This window comes from Schistocerca serialis, unplaced genomic scaffold (assembly GCF_023864345.2).
Source record: "Schistocerca serialis cubense isolate TAMUIC-IGC-003099 unplaced genomic scaffold, iqSchSeri2.2 HiC_scaffold_1162, whole genome shotgun sequence".
NCBI classification, from domain to species: Eukaryota; Metazoa; Arthropoda; class Insecta; order Orthoptera; family Acrididae; genus Schistocerca; species Schistocerca serialis.
This window is the reverse complement of record NW_026047362.1, coordinates 122501-127500: the sequence shown is the minus strand read 5'-3', so window position 1 is coordinate 127500 and position 5000 is coordinate 122501. Positions and strand designations below refer to the sequence as shown.

Genomic DNA, 5000 nt, shown 5'->3' with positions numbered 1-5000 from the left:
TGCCGTCTTTGACCGCCACCACGTCAGGCTTGCGGATGCCCTCAGGTGTTCGGAGGTGGGGCTCCACAGAGACATTGAAGCCCCTCTGCGCGAGTCCACGGGCGACATAACACACAACAGCGTCATGGCGCTTGACCCGGGACCCGTGCGTCCTAAAGCAAGCCTGAAGTACGTGGTTGGCGGTCTCCACGGCCTGGCACCCCGCGCGGCATCTGGTGTCCGCCTCCCGCCCGCGACTGCGCCGTGCCTTCGTAGGGAAGGCGTTGATGCGGGCGCGGAGGGCGTCGATGTATTCACGCCCAGATAGCAGGCGACTGGTGTCGGCGACCCACTGATGTTGGCCACTGACGGCGGCAGAAGATGACAGTGCCGCACCGTCAATGGCGATGTGTAGGCGCGCCGCCCACATTTCCCCAACCTGCGTTGACGATTTGAGGAGGTGGCCCTCCCACATTAGGTGGCGCTCCAGCACCTCGATCTCACGCTGTACCTCATCCATGCCTACACCGTCGCAGGCTGGCCCTATCTTCTTCAGCGCCAGGAGACGGGACCGACGGAGGGTCGGACCCATCCATCGGCAAGATGGAATGCCGAGGCCCCCCTGGGCAACAGGAGCGTGGAAGTATCCCAGGGGGGTGTCCGCCGGAAGGCGGAACCATCTCCTGACGGCGGCCCGGATGGTAACGTCGGCCGACTTCAAAGCACCCACCCGGGTGCGGCTGAGGGCCAGCCCGTGGTACAGGCCAGGGAGAAGTACGTTGGTGAGAGCGTGGAGGCGCTGTTGCGGCTTCAGCGGAGCTCGGGAGATGACGTCAAGCTGCTCCACCAGGTGGCTACGTGGATTGAAGACACAGCGACCCGCCGTGGAAAATTGCAGCCCCAGGTACCGGAAGGTTTCACCCACACGCAGGGCAGGCATGGTGGTATTGCCTGCTGTGAAGGTGACATTGCTGTCCACCTTCACCTTCTTCTCGCGCCCTGACGCGACCAAGGCGAGGGTGAAACACTTCCGGGCGTTGATCTGCAGCCCCAGGTGGGCGAGGGCTGCGGTAGCTGCGTCGATGAGGGACTGCAAGCCCCTCGGGGTCGCTGCAAACAGCAAGACGTCATCTGCAAAGGCCGCAGCGTTGACTCTGCGACCGAGGATCCGAGCTCCGATGTGGGAGGGCAGTTGGCCTAAAACGTAGTCCACCGCAAAGTTGAACAGGAGGGGGGAGAGGGGATCGCCCTGGCGAACGCCCCGTGCTGGCTGCACAGACACGCCCACGCCGGCGCCGTCCGCTATCACTGTCGTGCTGCCCTCGTAGCACCGCTCGACATACTCGACAAAGCAATCCGGCAGGCCATGCGCCTTCAGCACGGGGCGAAGGGCAGCATGATCTACCGAATCGAATGCCTTAGATACGTCGATCGATGCCACAAAGACAGAGCGGCAGGAGCGAACTGCGTCGGTGAGAGCAGTGTCCAAGATGAAGGTATTTTCCAACATCCCATCCCGAGGGATGAATGCCCGCTGACGTTCGTCCACAGCACAAGCGCGCATCAGGCGTGACGCGAGAACCTTGTGAAAGGTCCGCGCCAACACCGAGCAGACCGTAATGGGGCGAAAGTCAGCGGGGGATGTTGGTGCAGCCGTTTTCGGGAGAAGGGACGTCCGCGCGCGAAGCAGGCGTTCCGGAAGGGCGCGGGCCAGAAGGAAGAGATTCATCACTTTCACCAGGACTTCGTGCGGCAGACGCCGCAACTCCGCTGGGGTAAGGCCGTCCGGCCCGGCTGCTGATCCCCTGGGCGGCAACGCGGCGGCGACCTCCTCACGTGTGACCGGCCCCCATATGGACTCGAGAGCGACAGGCTCTGAGTGCGGGAGGAGGCGGTCACGAATGAAGCCCGCGGTGGAGATGGGCTTCTTGGTGAAGAGGTCCGCCCAGAAGTCCAGCAGACCAGGGATGGCAGGTGGCGGCTGGAGCAGGGTGCCATCCAAGAGGCCGCGCACGCAACGCGCACGCGACCGTCGGAAGGCATCCTGCGTTCTCGCGTACTCCCAGCGGCGCCGCTTGCGCTTCTGCGTCGGCGGCGCGGCAGGCGGCCGCTTCGATGGTTGGCGCGGCCGCTGTGTCCTGGTGATCGATCTCTCCCCTCTGGACCCGACCGACGCAAGGGCATCCGGGAGCATGCCCAGGATGACATCGGGCGGCGTGCCCCGCCCCAGACCGATGACACGATCCAGGGCAGAGAAACGCTGGGCGGAAGCGGGTAGCCCCGCCAGATGCTCCCAGATGGCGGCGTCAGTCGGCCCCTCCGGCGGCGGCCCGGTGGTGTCGGCCGCGAAGTCCTCGGCTGCGTCGACGGGCGGCGCAGCGGCCTCGCCCGCGTCAGGCAGCGGGCTCGCCGCTCCCCGGCGGGACGCCGGCTCTTCCCCCCGACCGATCTCAAGCGCCTCCATGAATTGGCGGACAAGCTGCTTGTGGGCAGCTTGCCGCCGTCGGCACTTGATTGCCTCAAGCGTTCGGTCGGGGAACATCCTGATGAGCTCTTGATTTACAAAGAAGAACCGGGCGTCCCTCTCGAGGAACAGTTCGGCCTCTGCCTTGGCGAGCGACAGGACTTCTTCCTCCGTCCACCTCGCGCGATGCCTCTCCGTGACGATCTCCGCGTTGGCGGCCGCAAGATGTTGGCGGCGGCGATGGACCCCGAGACCGTTCTTGGTTGTAAAGCTGCGGTGGCACTCACTACAGGTATACATAGCTGCAAAAGTTACAAGATTTTCGGCACGGCCGGTTGGCCGGCTAGGTGCTGGGGGAGTTGGGGTGGCACCTTCAGCGGAAGGGCCACCACTTATTCTCTGCTTACTGCCCCCAACTAAAAAAGGGATAGTGCGAGGGGGGGCTGGTAACCCCCCCAAGCCCCTGGTGCGGTCTTCCACTCTGCGAAATCAGCGGGCCCACGAGAAGGGGAGAAGACCGCAGGAGAGGAGAGGCTAAGAGGGCTAGGCCCATGTATTGCGCATCACTCTCCCTGTAACTATAACCCAAGGAAGGCACCTCGCAGCAGCAGCACGACTACATCAAGACCGCACTTCGAGAAGCCAAGTCCGGATGCAGCCACACCGCCGCCACTTGGCCACCTTAAGAGAGTCATAGTTACTCCCGCCTTAAGAGAGTCATAGTTACTCCCGCCGTTTACCCGCGCTTGCTTGAATTTCTTCACGTTGACATTCAGAGCACTGGGCAGAAATCACATTGCGTCAACACCCGCTAGGGCCATCGCAATGCTTTGTTTTAATTAGACAGTCGGATTCCCCCAGTCCGTGCCAGTTCTGAGTTGATCGTTGAATGGCGGCCGAAGAGAATCCGCGCACCCGCGCGCCCCCGGAGGAGCACGCTAAGGCGGACGCGGCCTCGCAGCAAGGAAGATCCGTGGGAGGCCAAGGCACGGGACCGAGCTCGGATCCTGCACGCAGGTTGAAGCACCGGGGCGCGAACGCCGCGCAGGCGCGCGCATCCTGCACCGCCGGCCAGCACGAGGCCAACCAACGGCGAGAGCAGACCACGCCCGCGCTAAACGCCCGCACTTACCGGCACCCCTACGGCACTCACCTCGCCCAGGCCCGGCACGTTAGCGCTGACCCACTTCCCGACCAAGCCCGACACGCCCCGATCCTCAGAGCCAATCCTTATCCCGAAGTTACGGATCCAATTTGCCGACTTCCCTTACCTACATTATTCTATCGACTAGAGGCTCTTCACCTTGGAGACCTGCTGCGGATATGGGTACGAACCGGCGCGACACCTCCACGTGGCCCTCTCCCGGATTTTCAAGGTCCGAGGGGAAGATCGGGACACCGCCGCAACTGCGGTGCTCTTCGCGTTCCAAACCCTATCTCCCTGCTAGAGGATTCCAGGGAACTCGAACGCTCATGCAGAAAAGAAAACTCTTCCCCGATCTCCCGACGGCGTCTCCGGGTCCTTTTGGGTTACCCCGACGAGCATCTCTAAAAGAGGGGCCCGACTTGTATCGGTTCCGCTGCCGGGTTCCGGAATAGGAACCGGATTCCCTTTCGCCCAACGGGGGCCAGCACAAAGTGCATCATGCTATGACGGCCCCCATCAACATCGGATTTCTCCTAGGGCTTAGGATCGACTGACTCGTGTGCAACGGCTGTTCACACGAAACCCTTCTCCGCGTCAGCCCTCCAGGGCCTCGCTGGAGTATTTGCTACTACCACCAAGATCTGCACCGACGGCGGCTCCAGGCAGGCTCACGCCCAGACCCTTCTGCGCCCACCGCCGCGACCCTCCTACTCGTCAGGGCTTCGCGGCCGGCCGCAAGGACCGGCCATGACTGCCAGACTGACGGCCGAGTATAGGCACGACGCTTCAGCGCCATCCATTTTCAGGGCTAGTTGCTTCGGCAGGTGAGTTGTTACACACTCCTTAGCGGATTCCGACTTCCATGGCCACCGTCCTGCTGTCTTAAGCAACCAACGCCTTTCATGGTTTCCCATGAGCGTCGATTCGGGCGCCTTAACTCGGCGTTTGGTTCATCCCACAGCGCCAGTTCTGCTTACCAAAAGTGGCCCACTTGGCACTCCGATCCGAGTCGTTTGCTCGCGGCTTCAGCATATCAAGCAAGCCGGAGATCTCACCCATTTAAAGTTTGAGAATAGGTTGAGGTCGTTTCGGCCCCAAGGCCTCTAATCATTCGCTTTACCGGATGAGACTCGTACGAGCACCAGCTATCCTGAGGGAAACTTCGGAGGGAACCAGCTACTAGATGGTTCGATTAGTCTTTCGCCCCTATACCCAGCTCCGACGATCGATTTGCACGTCAGAATCGCTACGGACCTCCATCAGGGTTTCCCCTGACTTCGTCCTGGCCAGGCATAGTTCACCATCTTTCGGGTCCCAACGTGTACGCTCTAGGTGCGCCTCACCTCGCAATGAGGACGAGACGCCCCGGGAGTGCGGAGGCCGCCGCCCCGTGAAGGGCGGGGAAGCCCC

At 62.4% G+C, this 5000-nt stretch overlaps 1 pseudogene; it reads right to left on the bottom strand.

The window, feature by feature from the left end:
* Window positions 1-5000, bottom strand: part of LOC126433301 (large subunit ribosomal RNA) — a 7984-nt pseudogene that overhangs the window by 1950 nt on the left and 1034 nt on the right.